This window comes from Hyaena hyaena, unplaced genomic scaffold (assembly GCF_003009895.1).
Source record: "Hyaena hyaena isolate Hyena2069 unplaced genomic scaffold, ASM300989v1 scaffold_472, whole genome shotgun sequence".
Classification (NCBI taxonomy): Eukaryota; Metazoa; Chordata; class Mammalia; order Carnivora; family Hyaenidae; genus Hyaena; species Hyaena hyaena.
This window is the reverse complement of record NW_024081106.1, coordinates 1,442,441-1,463,250: the sequence shown is the minus strand read 5'-3', so window position 1 is coordinate 1,463,250 and position 20,810 is coordinate 1,442,441. Positions and strand designations below refer to the sequence as shown.

The 20,810-nt window shown below is 37.1% G+C and overlaps 1 long non-coding RNA gene across 1 annotated transcript in view; it reads right to left on the bottom strand.

Moving 5' to 3' along the window:
- The window catches only part of LOC120246595, a 34,561-nt gene extending 17,556 nt beyond the window's left edge, over positions 1–17,005 (bottom strand). Inside the window, exon 1 of the long non-coding RNA XR_005532081.1 lies at positions 16,911–17,005. This is a non-coding gene — a long non-coding RNA (uncharacterized LOC120246595). The remainder of the gene's footprint in view (positions 1–16,910) is intronic.
- Between the last annotated feature and the right edge of the window lie 3,805 nt (positions 17,006–20,810).

Here is a 20,810-nt window from a genome sequence, read left to right as displayed (position 1 = left end):
TTGTTAGTTCTTCCTGATGGATGGACCCTGTAATTATTATGTAGTGCCCTTCTTCATCTCTTGTGATTGTCTTTAATTTAAAGTCCAGTTTGTCTGATATAAGTATCGCTACTCTGGCTTTCTTTTGATTTCCTGTAGCATGATATATATTTCTCCATCCCCTTACTTTTAATCTGAAGGTATCTTCCCGTCTAAAATGAGTTTCTTGTAGACAGCATATAGATGGATTTTGTTTTTTAATCCATTCTGCTATCTAGGGTCTTTTCTATGTCCTCTGAATTGCCTAATTTATTGACAGAAAGTTGTTCATAATATGTTGTTACTATTTAGTATCTGTACAATCTATACTGCTATCACCGAGTTTACAAGGTTTATTGATCTTCTCCAAGGTCAATAGCTTTGTTGATTTTCTTAATTGTTTTTATTTTCTTTCCTTTTTTTTAAATGTTTTTATTTATTTCTAGGAGAGAGAGAGAGACAGCGTGAGCAGGGGAGGGTCAGAGAGAGAGGGAGTCACAGACTGAAACAGGCTCCAGGCTCTGAGCAGGCAGTCAGCACAGAGCCCGACGCGGGGCTCGAACCCACGAACCGCGAGATCATGACCTAAGCGAAAGTCGGACGCTTAACCGACTAAGCCACCCAGGTGCCCCTGTTTTTATTTTCTATATAACTGATATCTGCTAATATTATTTCTGTGCTTCTGCTTACTTTGGGTTTAGATTTTTTTTATTCTTGAACTGAAATCTGAAGTCCTTGATTTGAGACCATTTTTTTCTAATTGCAGAGGCTTTAAGTGCTAGACATGTCTCCCTCAAGTGCTGCTTTACAGGCATCCCACAGATTTTGATTATATTATGTTTTCATTTTAATTGAGCTTCGAACACTTTCCAATTTCCCTTTAAATTTCTTTTTTGAATTATAAGCTGTTTAGAAATGTTACTTAGTTTCCAAATAATTAGAGATTTTCCTAATCTTTCTTATTGGTTTCTAATTCAATTCCATTATGCTCAGAAAATCTACCTTGTGCAGATTTTCATCATTTCAAAGTTGGTTAGATTAGTCTTCTGGTCTAGAACATCAACTACCTTGTTAAATGTGCACAGTTGAAAACAATTAACTGCTGTTATTGGGTGGTATGTTTCACAAATGTTAATCAGCTCAGGTTAGTTGATAGTGTTCCTTTATCTTCTATATATTTTTTAAAGTATAGTTAATACACAATGTTAGTAGTTTCAGGATGTACAAGTAGCAATCTGACAATTCCATACATTACACACATTATGCTTATTGCTCACCACAATAAGTATAGTTATCATCTTCTCTATGTGTTGATTTTACATCTATTTGTTCTGTAAAATATTGACAAAGAAATATAAAAATTTCCTACTATGATTGTAGATTTCTTATTCTTGCAGTTCAATCAGTGTTTGCTCCATAAATTTTAAAGGTCTGTTAGTAGGTGCATAAATGTTTAGGATCATTCTACCCCTGTGGTGAATTGGTCATTTTTATCTTTTTAAAATAGCCTATTTACTACAATAAAAAAAATTGGGAAGAATTTTATTGAAATGGCAGAAAAGGCAAGAGAAAAATAAGTTTCAATAAATTTTTTACCATAAGCCAAAATATAAAATATATAAGCTAAAAAATAAAATCATATGCCTATCCTTCTAATTAATATTCCTTGCTCTTAATATACTTTGGTGTAGTAGAAGCCAATCTTGCTTTCTTTTTTGGCTTAATATTATCAAGTTATATCTCTTTCTCATCTTTTCACTCAGCCAATTTGCCTTTACATTTAAAGTGTATTTCTTGGGGATGCCTGGCTGGTTCAATTGGTTAGAGTCCAACTCTTGATTTTGGCTCAAGTCATGATCCCAGGGTCATGAATTTGAGTCCCACGTTGGGCTCTGTGCTGAGTTTGGAGCCTGCTTAAGATTCTCTCTCTCCCTCTGCCTCTCCCCCCCACCCTCTCTCTTTCTCTCTCTAAAATAAAAAATAGCAAAGTGCATTTCTTACAGGATGCACAAAGGCCAGACTCTTTATTACTATTTTGATACATTTTACTTTTACATATATTGTAAATCCCATATGACACTGGTATCATTTTGCTTAAACAGTCAAATAACTTTTACAGAATTGTGAACGTGAAAAATGATCTGTTGATGACCCAAGAACTTTAATCCCTTCTGTTTCCTACTTTATCATATTATGTATATATTTTATACCTAATATTTTCTCTCTCTCTTCCTGTTGCATATAAAATGTAAACAGGATTTAAGGTTTGTGGTTATCTTTCCAGTTTTATCGACGAGGCCATAGAGATGGAACCATGACAGAACTAGATGAAGAATGGACATCAACCAGAAATACTGGATTTGTAGCTGATTGCAGTAACTGGGAGACTTTGAGTTGATTCTTTCCATTCTGTAGAAGCAAATCTATTCCTATTTGGCTGTCAAGATCAATCTCTCTAGACCAGTGGTTCTCAAACTTTAGCATGATGACAATATGCCCAGAAGATTTATTAAACACAGATTGCTTAGTTTCTGATTCAGTAATTCTAGGTTTGGCCTGAGGATTTGTACTTCTAACAAGTTGCCAAGTGATATCAATGCTATTAGTCTGGTGACCTCACTTTGAGAACTCTTTCTCAGTACTCTGTCACATTCCTTCTGTCTGCTTAGAGAAGAGAGGAGTGGAATCTTGTTAAATGCGAAAAGTATAAAACAGTGGTTTGGTTTTTTTTGTGTTTTTTTTTTTTGGATGGGGGGGAATGTAGCTATAGGAAGAATGACCTCTATGAATGTTGGGCAGGCAAAGAATGGACTATGTAATTGTTTGCTGGCATGTTTTTGGTTGTCTAGTATTTGAAACCTTTATGTTTGTGGAATGTTCCACTCAGTGATTATGCATGGTTTCAGAATTACTGTTCACTAGAGAAGCTATAAAGTCTAGATAATTATTTTACCTGACCATGAAAGCTAGGGCACAGACACATGATCTAAGTGTTTCCATGGTGGTGGTAAGGATGGTCTCCTAAACAAAGTGCTACACAGTAGTAGGGTTAGTGTGACCTGGTGTTCTGCTGCTACAGCCACACTATCTTTGCCGTATTGTTCCTGTGACATAATTTTTGCCAACCCTGGCTGCCTTGATTTCTGCCTGCTTTATGTCTTTCTAATTTATTTATTTAAATTCAAGTTAGTTAATGTACAGTGTAGTATTGGTTTCAGATGTAGAACTCGGTGATTGATCAATTATATATAGTGCCCAGCACTCATCCCAAGTCCCTCCTTGATGTCCATCACCCATTTAGCCCATCCCTCCACCTACCTCTAGCAACCCTTAGTTTGTTCTCTGTATTTAAGAGTCTTCTATGGTTTACCTCCCTTTCTCGTTTTATATTATTTTTCCTTTCCTTCCCCTATGTTCATCTGTTGTTTTTTAAATTCCGCATATGAGTGAAGTCATATAATATTTGTCTTTTTCTGACTTATTTTGCTCAGTATAATACACTCTGGTTCCATCCACATTGTTGCAAATGGCAAGATTTCATTCTTTTTGATTGCTGAGTAGTATTGCATTGCATCTATATACCACATCTTCTTTATCCATTCATCAGTTGATGGACATTTGGGCTCTTTCCATAATTTGGCTATTGTTGATAATGCTGTATAAACATTGTGGTGCATGTGCCCCTTCAACTGAGTATTTTTGTATTCTTTGGATAAATGCCTAGTAGTGCAAGTGCTGGTTCATAGAGTAATTCTATTTCTAAATTTTTGAGGAACCTCCTTACTATTTTCCAGAGTGGCTGCACCAGTTTGCATCCCCACCAAGAGTGCAAAAGAGTTCCTCTTTCTTCACATCCTCACCAACATATTTTGTTTCCTGAATTGTTAATTTTAGCCATTCTGACAGGCATGAGGTAGTAGGTCATTGAGGTTTTGATTTGTGTTTCCCTGATAAGTGATGTTGAGCATTTTTCATGTGTTGGTTGGCCATCTGGATTTCTTCTTTGGAGAAATGTCTATTCATGTCTTCTGCCCATTTCTTCACTGAGTTATTTGTTTTTTTTTTGGGGGGGGGTTGAGTTGATAAGTTCTTTATAGACTTTGGATACTAACCCTTTTTAAAAATTTTATTTCTTGATTTTGAGAGAGACTGAGAACATGCATGAGAGTCAGGGAGGTCCAGAGAGGGGAGGGGGGAAGAGAGGATCCCAAGCAGGCTCCACACTCTCAGCACAGGTCTGACGTGGGGCTTGAACTCATGAAACCATGAACTGAGCTAAAATCAAGAGTTGGGGGACACCTGGGTATCTCAGTTGGTTAAGCATCTGCCTTCGGCCTGGATCATGATCTTGCAATTCATGAGTTCAAAAGCCCTACATCAGCCTCTGTGCTGAGAGCTTGGAGCCTGGAGCCTGCTTTGGATTCTGTGTCTCCTTCTCTCTCTGCCTCTCCCGCACTTACACTCTCTCTCTGTCTCTCAAAAAAAAAAAAAAAAAAGTTGGATGTTTAACCTACTGAGTCACCTAGGTGGCCATGGATACTAACCCTTTATCCAATATGTTATTTGCAAATATCTTCTTTCATTCTGTCAGTTGCCTTTTAGTTTTTTTTATTGTTTCCTTCACTGTGCAGAAGCTTTTTATCTTGGTGAAGTCCCAATAGTTTATTTTTGCTTTTATTTCCCTTGTCTTCAAAGACATGTCTAGTAAGAAGTTACTGTGACCGAGATCAAAGAGGTCACTGCCTGTTTTCTCCTGTAGGGTTTTAATGGTTTTCTCTCTCACTTTAAGGTCTTTCATCCATTTTGAATATATTTTTGTGTACGATGTAAGAAAGTGATCCAGTTTAATTCTTCTGTATGTCACTGTCCAATTTTCCCAGCACCATTTGCTGAAGAGACCATCTTTTTTTCATTGGATACTCTTTCCTAATTTGTTGATGATTAGTTGGCCATACATTTGTGGATCTCACGTTAAATAAGTTTTTTCTAATATCTCCAGAGATTATGAGCTACTATTGCTTTTCTGCTAAAGTTAATGCATATTGCTTGTAAAATAGAACCTGATAAATAGGAAAGATACAGGTAGGTAATGATGTAGGTTACATGTGATCTGGTTCAGTTTTATTTCCTTCATTCTGATTGACCTTTTAAATTTCTTGTCTTACATAGTGATTGTGGCTATGATTTCCAACTTTGCTCAATAAAAATGATAAGAGTGGGCATCCTTCTCTTATTCCTGAGCTTACAGGAAAAGTTTTCAGCTTTTCACCATATGATGTTAGCTGTAGGCTTGTCATATATGGTCTTTTTATGTTGACGTACATTCCCTCTACAGTTGCTTTGTTGAGAGATTTTTTAATCAAAAATAGATATTGAAATTATTTTTTTAAAGTTTCTTTATTTTTGAGAGAGAGAGAGAGAGAGAGAGCGAGCGAGCAAGCATGAGCAGGGGAGGAGCAGAAAGAGATGGAGACACAGAATCCAAGGCAGGCTTCAGGCTCTAAGCTGCCAGCACAGAGCCAGATGTGGGGCTAAAATTCACCAACCATGAGATCATGACCTGAGCTGAAGCCAGACGCTTAACCGACTGAGCCACCCAGGTGCCCCTGAAATTATTTTTAAGTAGGCTTCATGCCCAGTGCAGAGCACAACCCTAAGATCAAGACCTGAGCTGATATCAAGAGTCGGACCCTCACATGGGGCCCCATGTTTTGTCAAATGATTTTTCTGAATTTATTGAGGTTGACCATATGATTTTTATCCTTCACTTAGTTAATGTGGTGTATCATGTTGACTGATTTGCAGATATTGAGCTATCCTTACACCCCTGAAGTATGTCTCACTTCATCATGATGAATGATCATTTTAGTGTATTGTTGAATTTGGCTTGCTAATATTTTGTCGAGAAATTTTGCATTTATGTTCATCAGGAATATTGGCCTGAAGTTTATTTGGGTTTTGTTTTTCTTTTTTGTAGTGCCTTTGTCTGCTTTTCATATTAGGGTGATGGTGGGCTCATAGAGTGAACTTGGAAGCATTCCTTTCTCTTCTATTTTTCAAATAGTATGGAAAGGATAGTTAGTGATTCTTTTTTTTAATGTTTAGTAGAATTCACCTATGAAGCCATCTGGGCCTGGCTTTTTGTTTGTTGGGAGGTTCTTGTTTTCACTTTTTACCAATTCAGTTTTATTACTAATAATCAGTCTGTTCAAATTTTCTGTTTCTTCCTGATTCAGTCTTGGAAGATAGTATGTTTCTAGAAATGGATCCATTTCTTCTAGGTTGTCCAATATGTTGGCATGTAATTTTTCATAGTAGTCTCCCATAATCCTTTATATTTGTCATGCTGCTTGTAACCTCTCTTTCATTTCTGATTTTCAGCCCTATTTTTCTTGATGATTCTGGCTAAAGATTTATCAGTTTTGTTATCTTTACAAAGAACTAGCCCTTATTTTCATTGATCTTTTCTATATTTTTGAAGTCTCTATTTCATTTATTTCTGCTCTGATACTATTAACTTCCTTCTAATGACTTTGGGCTCCATTATTTTTCTAGTTCCTTTAACGTGTAAGCTTAGATAGTTTATTTGAGATTTTTGTTTCTTGAAGTAGGCCTCTATAGCTATAAAATTACCTCTTAAAACTACTTTTGTTGTGTCCCAAAGATTTTATACTATAGTGTTTCCATTTTTTTCACCAGGCATTTTTCTCCCTCTCTTCTCTAATTTCTTCATTGACCCATTGGTTGTTTAGTAGCATGTTCTTTAGCCTTGACACATTCATGTTTCTTGCCATTCTTTTCTTGTAATTGATTTCTAGTTTCATACTATTATGGTGGGAATAGATGATTGATAGGATTTCAGTTTTCTTAAATTTATTAATACTTGTCTTATGGACTAACATTCTTATGGTCTCCATTCTAGAGAATGTTCCATGTGAACGTTGAAAAGAACACTTTAAAAGACTATACTCTGATATTTTTGGATGGAATGTTCTATATATATCTGTTAAGTCTAATGTGTCATTCAAAGACATTATTTCCTTACTTATTTTTTGTCTGGATGATGTATCCATTGGTGTAAGTGGGAGTGTTAAAGTCCGCTACTATTTTTGTATTACTGTCAATTTTTCCTTTAATGTCTGTTAGTATTTGCTTTATATATTGAGGTGTTCCGATGTTCAGTGCATAGATATTTACAATTTTTATATCCTGTTTTTGGAATTATCACTTTATCATTATTTAACTTTATTTAACTCTCCTGTTTGTCTCATGCTACAGCCTTTGTTTTAAAGTCTATTTTTGTCTTACATAAGTATTGCTACCCTGGCTTTTTTCTGTTTCCATTTGCATGAAATATCTTTTTCCATCCCTTCACTTTCAATCTGTATATGTCTTTAGAACTGAATTGCATCTTGTAGGCAGCATATACATTATTTATTTATTTTACTTTATTTAAAAAAATGTTTGGGGCACCTGGGTGGTTCAGTCGGTTTAACGTCCGACTTTGGCTCAGGTCATGATCTCATGGTTCGTTGGTTCAAGCCCCACATCGGGCTCTGTGCTGACAGCTAGCTCAGAGCCTGGAGCCTCTTTCGGATTCTGTGTCTCCCTCTGTCTCTGGCCCTCCCCTGTTCTCGCTGTCTCTCTCTCTCTCTCTCTCAGAAATAAATAAAAAACATTAAAAATTTTTTTAAATACATAAATTTTTATTTTAATTTTTAATTATTTTATTATGTTTATGTTTATTTTATTCCATTCAGTTACCTTATGTGTTTTGATTGGAGCACATAGTCCATTTACGTTTAAAATAATTACTGATAGCTATGTGCTTATTACCATTTTGTTCATTGTTTTCGTAGTTCTTTTCTGTTCCTTTCTTCTCTTGCTATGCTTGTATTTTTTTCTCTTTTGTGTGTTTCTGTATCTGTTATAAATTTGGGGTTTGTGGTTACCATGAGGTTCATATATAACATGATATGTATATAAGATTGTGTCTATATTGTTGATGGTCACTTAAATTTGAACACATTCTAAAAGCAATACATTTCTACACCTCCTTCCCCTCTGCCTTTTATGTATATATCATATTTTACATGTTTTATTTTGTGCATCCATTACCTAAATTTTGTAGATGTAATTGGTAACACTACTTTTGTGTTTAAGCAGTCATAGTAGCTTTCTTTATAAGTGATTGATCTACTACTTCTGTGTTTGCTTTTTCTAGTGAAATAATTATATTTTCATAATTTTCTTCCACATAGAACCTTCTCTTTTGCACTTTACCCTTTCTTTTCTTTTCTTTTCTTTTCTTTTCTTTTTTTTACTGTTTATTTTTGAGACAGAGAGAGCAAGAGAGCAAGAGCAAGAGCTTGAGCAGGGAGGGACAGAGAGAGGGAGACACCAAATCGAAAGCAGACTCCAGGCTCCAACCTGTCAACACAGAGCCCAATGTGGGACTTGAACTCATGAGCCGTGAGATCAAGATCTGAACTAAAGTCAGACTCTTAACAAACTGACCCACCTAGGTTCCCCTGCACTTTAACATTTCTTGTCAGGCCTTTTAGTGGTAATGAATTTCTTTACTTTTGTTTATCTGGGAAACTTTCTCTCCTTTAATGCTGAATGATAACTTGCTGGTCAGGGTATTCTTTGCTCTAGGATTTTTCTTTCAGCACATTGCAGGTCAGAGGTGAATAGCATGATAAATTCAAAGTTTCTGCTGAAAACTCAACTGATAGCTTTTCAACAGTTTGCTTTTCTTTTGCTGCTCTTAGAATTTTCTCTTTATTTTTAATTTTTCCATTTTAATTATTATGCCTCTTCATAGGAACTTCTTGGCTTCATCTTATTCAGGGACTTCTCTGCTTCTTAGACTTGAATATCTATTTCCTTCCTGAGATTAGGGAAGTTTTCAGGTATTTGTTCTTATTTCTGACAATATTTTCTTTTTAGCTGAAATATTATGTTCATGTTTTAATGTAATTACACATTTAGGATTAATTCTCCACCATTTTCTTTATGTATACTTATTTTAAAATTTATTATTAAATAGAATTGATATATAATGTTATATTAGTTTCAGATGGACAAGTGTAGTGATAAGTGCAGGCTCCATCTGTTACCACACAACATTATTACAATATTATTACTGTATTTTTCATTTCTGTGACTTATTTATGACTGGAAGTTTATACTTGTTAATCCCCTTCACCTATTTGACCCATCTTCCCCAACTACTTCCCTCTGGAAACCCCAAGTTTGTTTTCTGTACTTAAGAGTGTTTGGTTTTTTTTTTTTAGATTTCACATATAAGTGAAATCATATAGTGTTTGTCTTTTTCTGACTTCTTTTCACATTAGCACATTATCTTCTAGGCCCATTCATGTTGTCATGAATGACAATATCTCATTCATTTTATGGCTGAGTAACGTTCTACTGTACATATATTCCACATCTTCTTTATCCACTTGTCTATCACTGCGCACATGTTGTCTCCATATTGTAGCTATTGTAAATAATGCTGCAATAAACATAAAGATGCATATATCTGTTCAAATTAGTGTTTGTATTTTTTTTAGACAAGTACTCAGTAGTGGAATTACTGGACTAGATGGTATTTCTACTTTTAATTTTTTGAGGAACTTCTATACTATTTTCCATAGGAGTTACACCAATTTACATTCCCACCTACAGTGCATGAGGGCTTCCTTTTCTCCACACCCTCATTAACACTTGTTATTTGTTGTCTTTTTGATACTAGACATTCTGAGGTATGAGGTGATATCTCATTGTGGTTTTGATTTGCATTTCCCTAATGATTAGTGATGTGAAGCATCTTTTTATGCATCTGCTGGCCATTTGTATATCATCTTTGGGAAAATGTCTAGTCAGGTACTCTGCCCATTTTTTAATCAGATTTTTTTTTTGGTGTTGCATAAGTTTTTTATACATTTTGGATATTAACCCCTTATTGAATATATCATTTGTGAGTATCTTCTCACATTCACTTGGTTTTCTTTTTGTTTTGTTGATGGTTTCTTTTGCTATTCAAATGCTTTCTATTTTGGTGTAGTCCCAATAGTTTATTTTTGCTTTTGTTTCCCTTGCCTGAGAAGACATATCCAGAAAAATGTTGTAAGGGTGATATTCAAAACATTACTGCCTCCCTTTCTTTTGAGGAGTTTTTATGGCCTCTGGTCTCATATTAAGTCTTTAAGTTTATTTTTGTGTATGGTGTAAGTGGTCTAGTTATATTCTTTGGCATGTAGCTGTCCATTTTTCCCAGCACCATTTACCAAAAAGATGGTCTTTTCCCCATTGTATATTCTTGCCTCCTTTGTGTAGATTAATTGACTATATAAGTGTGGATTTATTTCTGGGCTTTCTGTCCTGTCCCACTGATCTACGTGTCTATATTTGTGCCAGTACCACACTGTTTGGATCATTATAGCTTTGTAGTACAGTTTGAAATTCGGGATTGTGATACCTTCAACTTTGTTGTTTCACAAGGTTGCTTTTGTTATTTAGTTTTTATTTGTGATTCCATACAAATTTTAAGATTATTCTAGTCTGTAAAAATGATTTACTATTAGTATTTTTGATAGGGATCATACTGAATCTGTAGATTGTTTTGAATAATATGGGCATTTTTTATAATATTTACTCTTCCAATCCCTGGTGTATCTTTCCTTTTGTTTGTGTTGTCTTGAATTTTTCATCTATGTCATAGTTTTTAGAGTACAGGGTTTTCAGCTTCTTGGCTAAATGTATTCCTAGGCAGTTTATTATCATTGGTGCAATTGTGAATGAGATTGCTTTCTTATTTCTTCCTGCTACTTTGTTATCAACCTATAAAAATAACAGATTTTCTGTATATTATATCATGTAAAGTTGCTGAATTCATTTGTCAGTTCTAGTAGGTTTTTGGTGGAACTTTAGAGTTTTCTATATAGTATCATGTCATCTGCAAATAGTAAAAGTTTTACTTCTTCCTTACCCATTTGGATGACTCTTATTTATTTTTGTTGTCTTACTGCTGTGAGAAGGGCTTCCAGAATTATGGTGAATGAAAGTTATGAAGGTGGACATCCTGTCTTATTCCTGATCTTAGAGGAATTGACTATAACATCAAATGTAGGTTTTTCATATATGGCCTTTATTATGTTGAGGTGTGTTCCCTCTAAACCAACTTTATTGAATGTATTTATCATAAATGGGTGTTGTATTTTGTCACATGCTTTTTCTGCATATATTGAGATGGTCATGTGTGTTTTATCCTTTCTCCTGTTAGTGTAATGCATCACGTTTGACTGATTTGAGGATAATGAATCACCCTTGCATCCCTAGAATAAAGCCCACTTGATCATGGTAAAAGATCATTTTAATGTATTGTTGAATTCAGTTTGCTAATCTTTTGTTGAGGATATTTTACATCTGTGTTTGTCAGAGATATTTGCCTATAATTTTCTCTTTTGTAGTGCCTTTGTCCTGTTTTGGTATCAGAGTAATTCTGGCCTCATAGAGTGAAAAGGGAAGTTTTCCTTTATCTATTTTGTGGGATATTTTGAGAAGAATAGGTATTCACTCTTCTTTAAATGTTTGGTAGAATTCACCTGTGAAGACATCTGGTCCTGGACTTTTGTTTGTTGGGTGGGTTTTTGGTTTTGGATTTTGATTATTGATTCAATTTTGCTACTAGTAATTGGTCTGTAAAAATTTCTATTTCTTACTTATTCATTCTTAGAAGTTTGTATTTACCCTAGCTATTTGTCCAGCTATTATTTTCTCTAAATAAGTTTTCTCCCACTTTCTCTCTCTTCTCCTCTGGAACCCATATAATGTAAATATTGTTATGATCAATTTTGTTGCAGAGGTCCTAACCTATCCTCATTTTAAAATTCTTTTTCTTTTTGCTGTTCAGCTTAAGTGCTTTCTACTACTGTGTCTTCCAGATCATGGATCCGTTCTGCATCCTTTAATCTGCTGTTGATTTTCTCTAACATATTTTGAAATTTTGGTTATTCTTCAGTTCTGATTGGTTCTTTGTTATATTTTCCATCTCTTTGAAGTTCTTTCTAGGCTCATCCACCCTTCTCTCAAGTCCAGTGAATATCTTTATGACCATTACTTTGAATTCTTTATCAGCTAGATTGCTTATCTCCATTTCATGTAGTTCTTTTTCTGTAGTTTTATCTTGTTCTTTTGTTTGGAACATATCCTATGTTTCATTTTGTCTCTCTGTGTTTATTTCTATGTTTTACACAGTTCAGCTACATCTTCTGTTTTTGAAAGTGGTAGCCTTATGTAGAAGGCATCCTATGATGCCTTGTAACACAAAACACTCTGGTCTCCAGAATAAGGAGCTCAAAGGGTATCCCTTGTGTGGTTTGTGTGTGCCCTCCTGTTGTGACCAAGCCTCAGCTCTTTGAGTGCACTGGTGAACAGGTGTCCATTCCCCTGCATGGCTGACTGAGAAGCCCTGCTGCAGCCCCAGCAGGTGTGCCAATGGGTGGGGCCAGCCCTCATCCCAGCTGACAGAAATGATCAGCTGCATCTGCTGCTGGTGCATTTGTGGGCAGGGTCTACTCCTGGCACAGCTAGCTGAGAGGCCCAGCTGTAGCTACTCCATGTACACTGGTGTGTGGGATTAGCTTTCCCATCCTTTGGATGGGACACTAGTCCCTGCGGAGGCCACCTGCAGTGTTGTGGGACAGTAGTTACTTTGGAGGGAAGCCAGTCATGACTGAGGCTGCCTGTAGGTGAGACAGGGCCAGGGTGGTTTGGAGGGGTTGTATGCTGAGGTAAGCAGGGTGTGGCAGGCTTACGGGGGCAAGTGCTGGTATCAAGGTAAATGGAGAGTGTCAAAACTGGTTCTGCAACCATTAGGCTGAAGGAGGAGAAGAAAAAGGGCACCTGTCAGCATTCGTGTTTCCAGAGAAAGCTCCCACAGATCCCTGGCCCTCCGGCACATGTCCTGAAATTGTCCATCAATCTCCTTCATGTATAACTCGGGTGTATTTCAAACTACTGCTTCTGCAATGGGTCACTGCTGAGAAGCATCTGTGAGAGATGGTGATTCAGGATAATTCTACTCTGCCATATTCCTTCTCTCACATTTTCTTCATCTATTCATCCATCAGTGGACATTTAGATTGTTTCCATTTCTTGACTATTGTAAATAAGGCTGCAGTGAACATAGGGGTGCATAAATCTTTTTGAATTAGTGGTTTTTTTTTTAATTTTTTAATGTTTTATTTATTTCTAGGAGAGAGAGAGAGAGAGAGAGCGTGAGCAGGGGAGGGTCAGAGAGAGAGGGAGTCACAGACCCTGAAACAGGCTCCAGGCTCTGAGCTGGCAATCAGCACAGAGCCTGACGCGGGGCTCGAACCCACGAACTGTGAGATCATGACCTAAGCGAAAGTCGGACGCTTAACCGACTAAGCCACCCAGGCACCCCTGAATTAGTGTTTTAAATTTTATCAAATACTCAAGAGTGAAATTGCTGGATTATATGGTAATGTATTTTTAATTTTTGAGTTGTGTTAATTATAAGCAACACCCTTTCACTTGGGTGACATGCTGTTTCCTGATGGCTACAGAGCAAGTATCCAAAGCAATTTTTTATTTTATTTATTTATTTTTAAATGCTCATTTATTTTGAGAGAGTGTGAGCAAGGAAAAGGGCAGAGAAAGAGGGTGAGAGAGAGAATCCCAAGCAGGCTCTGTGCTGTCAACACAGAGCCCAATGTGGGGTTTGAACCCACAAACCATGAGATTATGACCTGAGCTGAAATCAAGAATTGGACACTTACCTGACTGAGCCACCCAGGCACCCCGAAAACAGTTTTTAAGGTGGAAGGTAAATAGGAAATACCTCATTCTAAACTTTGTATTTATAGATTAGTTTTAAATTTGGTTTCACCAGAGCACCTGGGTGGCTCAGTTGATAAAGCATCCGACTTTGGCTCAGGTCATGATCTCACAGTTCGTGGGTTCAAGCCCCGAGTTGAGCTCTGTGCTGACAGCCAGCTCAAAGCCTGGAGCCTGTTTCAGATTCTGTATCTCCCTCTCTCTCTGACCTCCCCTGCTCACGCTGTCTCTCTGTCTCTCAGAAATAAATAAAACATTAAAAAATAAATAAAATAAAATAAAATAAATTTGGTTTCACCAAAATTAATACTAATGAGAAATGGTATAAAATTCATGAAAGCTGATTGTTCATTAGGATAGAGTTCCTGTCCTTGGCTGTATTTTGCTTGGAGGAGGGAAAGGGATCATGTGTCTCTTGAAGCCAATAAATTTCAAGGTCAATCTTCTCTAAACAATACAGAAAACACAATGTTTTGATATTAAGATGCTGACTTTATAGTAAGCCTGCTCACCACACCCCTTTTCTTAAAAAAAAAAAAAAAAATTGCAACAAGAATGACCAGAATGACAGATCTGGGATCTGTTAATCTTTCCAAGTTCATTGCCAATTTAGTGCTTCTTAAATCTTTTTATTTTTTAATTTCTTATTAAACATTTTTATTATTGAGAGAGAGAGACAGAGCCTGAGTGTGGGAGGGGCAGAGAGATGGGGAGACAGAATCTGAAGGAGGCTTCAGGCTCTGAGCTGTCAGTACAGAGCCCAACACAGGGCTCAAGCTTACAAATGGTGAGATCAGGACCTGAGCTGAAGTCAGATACTTAACTGACTGAGCCACCTAGGTGCCCCTTAAATCTTTTTGAAGAAAAAGTCATGAGAATGTCTTGTAATTTTTCATTTTAAGTCCAATTTTATGTGTTTAGTTCTAGGGGCTTTTATCCTATTCTGCAAGATGTAAGCTACATTTCATTCCAACATAAAGTAACTTTTATAAAATGTTCTAATATTCTTATTTATGAAAAGAGGCTTTAAGAAAAAGTAAATGGAATGTCTATGTTAGTTAAAAAAATTAGTGTTGTGAAAGGATGACCTGTGGTGGTTTTTTTAATGTTTGTTTATTTTTTGAAAGAGAGAGACAGAGTGAAAGTGGAGAAGGGGCAGAGAGAGAGAGAGAGAGAGAGAATATTGGAAGCAGGCTTCAGGCTCTGAGCTATCAGGACAGAGCCTCATGCAGGGCTGGAACTCATGAACCATGAGATGATAACCTGAGCCACCCAGGCATCCCTCCTTAATAGTTAGGAAAGATAGGTTGTTAAAATTTTGGTCTTTGTGAAAGCCAGAGAGTACTCTTTGAACTAGTTACTTCACATCCTCTTGAACCACACCATGGTTCTTTTACCCTTTGTCTCTTTTCTCCCATTTGATTTTATTTTTTCACCTTCTTACTACGTGTGAGCCAAAGTCTGTAATAACTTCACTGCTCAATTATCTGAAAACCTCTTTATCTTACTCTTGAATAGCCTTGCTTGTCTGGGTCTAATAAGGCATACATGAAAGCCAGTAGTAGTGAAAGACTGGCAAATGTCTGGAAGACTTTCTCAGGTTGGTTTGAGATTTAGCAGAGATTAAGCACTGAGTCCCAGAAACCAGTAATGCAGTTTAGAAACTGTAGGATTGAGCTTCAATTTGACTAGGGCCTGCTGAATAGTGATTATATTGTCATTGTGATGAATTGTATTGTCCTCGGTCAATTTGGGTGGTCAGGAAGAATTATCAATTACAGTGTCTCTGCTCACTGGAATGAAAATAAAAATTTTAGTTTTTCCAATGACTACCTCCACTTCTAAAATTGTTAAATATCCCTTTCTATTTTACCTTGTTAGGGACCCTTTGGACAATACTCTGGAAGAAGGTGAGGAATTTTTTTGGCCATTTACTGTTTACGTAGCCTCCTTCACTTGTAGACATGTGGACATACTACACTATCACTAGGACAGCATAGTACCAAAGGCCTCCTTTTGGGATTGTCTGGTTCTTTGTGATGTTGGTGATCTCTGCTGATGCGGTGGTTTCCTGGTCTCCATGAATTTGGTTTGAATGTGTTTCATTAGTGTGGTCTTACCCTGAAGGGAGGGGATATTTAAAAGCTAGATCAAGTGAGTTTGGTTGCCCCTCTGAGTCTGAATTTTCTTTATAAGTTTAATTAAAAAACTTTGAAGGATGATAATAACACAATCTGATTGCTAGTTTAGGAAGAAAACTCCACTAAGATAGAGCTGGTCTAGACAGGAGCAATAGTGGAGGCGGAGACCAGTTAGGAGGCTGATGGAGAAGTCTAGATGACAGATGATTGCAGCTAAGATTAGAACACTGGTGAAGCAGCTGGATTCAAGCTATATTTTAAATGCTGAGCCAGTAGAACTTACTCGTGGATTGGATACGAGTGTGAAAGAAAACAGTGAAGGCCCAGAGGTGTATCCAGAATCTACAAGGAAACCATTAAAACCACTGCCAAAGGTGAGAGAACATGTTGGTGCTCAACTGGGGCCAAGGATGAGAATAGGAAGCAAATGATGTAATGAGAGGGTAGCAACTTCAAAAAAGAAGACACAGTGGAATAATGGTGCAAAGCAAAGGTGCATCCTTCCTCTCTGACCCCATGAATCACTATGGGACCCATTTCCACTTCCCTATGAATTGGGAATATGTCTGGTTTGAGGAAAGTGGTATCATCCAGTGTAAACAGGTGTCAGGTAGGATGGAGTAGAGAAAGGGCTGAAGGAAGATAAAAAATCTAGAGAGATTTACTCGTAATTGAATGATATTGAAGGCACACAAGTATAGAGGCTGTAAGTAAGGCTGGATGATGTGAGTGTGTTGGAAGAGATAGCATGAGGAGTCCCCCAATCTTAGCACTGTTAGGTAAAAGTTGTCATGAAAAAGGGGCTGAAGGCACATGTTAACGATAAGGGGTGATAATTACTGAGCAGGAAAATTTGCTTTAAAGGCCAAATAATATACTTACCAATGCCAAGCCTCTGTCTGGAATGTTAGCATCATGGTTACACACATCCTCTGTGATGGGAGGGGACGGGTCAGGGCCCTGCCTCTGTTTTACACTTTAACTTGATGGGCCATTTCTAATTTCTACATTTACTGTTGAGTAATTGTGACATCAGAAGAAAATCATCCAATCATGGTTTTCTGCTTTTCTTTTCAAATATCTTCCCACTTTTATTAGTCTTGTACCCTTTTCTCACTATCTGTACTACTTTTTCTCACTTCTCACTTGCTTCGTAGGTTATGGTATACTGTATAATGTACTGATATTGTAACATCTTATTTTAAGTTTGAATCTGATTTTTGGTGATCCCCCCCTCCCCCAGGATTTTAAAAATATTCAACTAGGATGTATCTCTTGTCACAAATCTCAGCCATCATATCAGTCAGTCTTTTTTTTTTTTTTTTTTTCCCAAAAGTGAACCTTGCTGTCTGGATGACCAGATATCCTGTTACCTTGAGGCATCATTAATGGCATAAAGTATATATCTGTACAGTAAGCATCTAGGTGATCACTCTCATATGAAAGATAAGGCAACATCTTTAGACAAAACATGAAATGTGTGACACAGCTAAACATTGTTCCTTCTCTATCAAATCTTAATTATTGGGATGTTAAGGACTTTACATTTACCACCTTATTAGTACATATGACACTTTGTTTTCAAATCCTACTGTGACTCCTTTGACGGGATTTGAACTTTGACATTATAAGATTGTCTCTTTTAGGATGTGAGATGAGGGAGGGGAGAAAAGATTATATAAGAGCCATTTAACTTAATAATGAATTTGTATCTGTATTGACGAAAGGCCAAAGATTTGCTGAAGCAGCTAACCAGACTTTTAAACAATGGATTGGCAAGAAAAAGATGGCAGATCCCACCTATTGAGGCAGCGACGACGTTCAGGGTTAAGGTAATACTGCTTCTTAGAACTCTTCACATTTAATTACCTATTTAATATTTGCCTTCTCCTTGTATCATCGACTTTCTAAGGGCCAGGATCATATCCTCAATTTTTCACAATGTCTGGCATGCTACAACGTTTTGAGTGTTGGTTGAATACATAATTTTAATTTGGGAATATTAATCATGTTGGGAAATTGTGCCAGTGAATACACTGATTTCTTGTATTAGTAAACTTTAATTAGCTATAAGAATTGAGGTAGGAGTACAAAAACAAATTTCTCAAATAAGTCCCTATGGTAATTAGTTTCTACCTTCTCTGTCACCAACTAATCTTTTCCTAGAGATAAGAATGATGTAATCAATAGCCAGTGGTCCCATGGGTGGCAGACAGAAAAAGCCATGGGCCTAGAGAGAAATTTTATAAGTCCTTAAAAGGTATACATGTAGTATATCTTTGTGTATACTGACACATAAAATGTTTGATATTGTTTGTGACCTAGTGAAGACCCTTGTCACCCAACTGTTAAAATAGAGTCTGGATATATATTAAAATTCCAATACTTTTTAGTGATGAAAATAATCATGGATGTTCTAGGAAAATATGAGGTGTATGGTTACTTCATTGGCTATTATTTCTGTGTTAATAACTTCATTCTAGTTAGCCACATATGCTGCTGTTGTGGGGAACTTGTTATGAAAATATCTTTTTGCAGATGTTAATCTCTCAAACAGAAAAGCTGGAAGCATCAGTTAAGGTCAAGGGCTTGAAGACTTGGCTCTTTCTTTTTTTTCTTTTCTTTAATGTTTTATTTATTTTGGGGAGAGAGAGAAAGAGAGAGAGAGAGACAGCGACAGCGACAGCGTGAGCAGGGGAGGGTCAGAGAGAGAGGCATACACAGAATCTGAAGTAGGCTCCAGGCTTTGAGCTGTCTGTCCCCTCATAGCCCAATGAAGGACTGGAACCCACAACCCCTGTGAGATTATGAACTAAGCCACCGAGGTGCCCCCACAAATGACAAATTCTTTTTGTGGCAAAGTAATAGCTCATGATATATTTATACCACATCTTTATCCATCCTTTATGAATGGACACTTGGATTGTGCACATACCATGGCTATTGTGAATAATGCTACAATAAACATAAGGGTGCATGTATCTTTTCAAATTAGTGTTTGCGTATTCTTTGGGCAAATACCTAGCATTGAAATTATTGGATCATATGGTATTTCTATTTTTATTTTTTTGGGAAACCTCCATATTGTTTTTCATAGTGGCTGTATCAATTTACATTCCCACCAAAGGTGAACAAGGGTTTCCTTTTCTCCACACCTTTGACAATACTTGTTATGTCTTTTGTTTTTTATTTTAGCCATTCTGACAAGTGTGAGAATCATGTGGTTCTGATTTGCATTTCCCTGATGATAAGTGATTGTCAGCATTTTTTCACATGTCTGTTGGCCATCTGTATGTTGTCTTTGGAGAAATGTCTATTCAGGTCCTCCGTCCATTCTTAGATCATTTGTGGGCCTTTTTTTTTTTTTTTTTTTTTTTGGTGTTGAGTTACAAATATTTTGAGATCGGTTAGTTGACTAAAGATATTTGGTTCAAAGTTAACTCTCAGGGATTCTACAAAAGTTTCAAGGAAAAAGTCTATCCGGTATATCCATCAGCAATTACATTGCAACAAAAATGGATTTAGACTCTTCTGACCACTTGCAGGGACTAAAAAGAGGTGTCTTAATTAAGATCATCAGTGAATCTAACAATTCACCTCCAAAAGAAGATTGGAGGCATAACTGTAGATGTACTGTCTCCATTATTTACTCAGTAGGCATGTTTGATTTGGCTGCAAAACTGTTTTTGATTGGATACAGGGAATTCAGTCATGAATTGCTAAAGATTTTCCTTTAGGAGGAGATGGATGGATGGGGCGCCTGGGTGGCTTAGTCGGTTAAGCGTCCGACTTTCGCTTGGGTCGTGATCTCGCGGTTCGTGGGTTTGAGCCCCGCGTCCGGCTCTGTGCTGACTGCCAGCTCAGAGCCTGGAGCCTGTGTCTGTCTGTGACTCCCTCTCTCTCTGACCCTCCCCTGCTCGTGCTGTCTCTCTCTCTCTCCCCTAGAAATAAATAAAACATTAAAAAAAAAAAAAGAAGAGGAGATGGATGGATGCAGAAGCCCTATTTACAAAGATCACCATTTTGCAAACCTTCTAAACACTTTTAAAGAGAAATGGTGTATAACTGATAGAAAAGGGAGGGCAGAGAGGATGCCATTTGTTGAGAACCTCCTGTTCATTATGGTGCTAGGAACTTACAGTGGTTAATCCTATTCATTTGAACCTACAGTATTTTAGTAAGGTAGGGAAAAACTCCAGTACAGAAAAAGAAACTGAGAATTATGGAAATTTGGGGCCTTGCTTAGATAATGGAGGACAAAAGAACTCCGTCTCCTCAGTTTTGACATTGATGCGTGTGTTAAGGAACTAATGGGTTATAGTGGAGCAGTCTGGATCAGAAATGCTTCCCAAGTGTAACCAGTTAGAACGTAGGACAGAATGTGGCAGCAGGATGATCAACAGGGAAGGAAAAGCAGTACTTCTCTGCACTTGCTGCTGAACTTCAGCAATTGAATGGGGATGGCAAAGACACAAGAAAGGAGTGTGAAAATTAATAAAGAGAAAGCTCACGAAAATGGAGTGGGGAGGCCAGAAGGGGGAGCTCTCATGCCGTACTACTCATCTCCAGTTGCAGACCCTAACAAGGAAAGACTTAACCTTTCTAGTCCTATTACGTGACCTAGCAGGAAGGAGAAAAGTCATCCCCTCCCCAACAGCTCAGCCAATGAGATACTGTCACAATCCAGCCAATGAAAAGCCACTATACTTCAGACTCTTAGTTTACTCCAACAGACTGTCTGATTATAACAGCTATCACTCTCCATCCCCCCTTTACCCACCC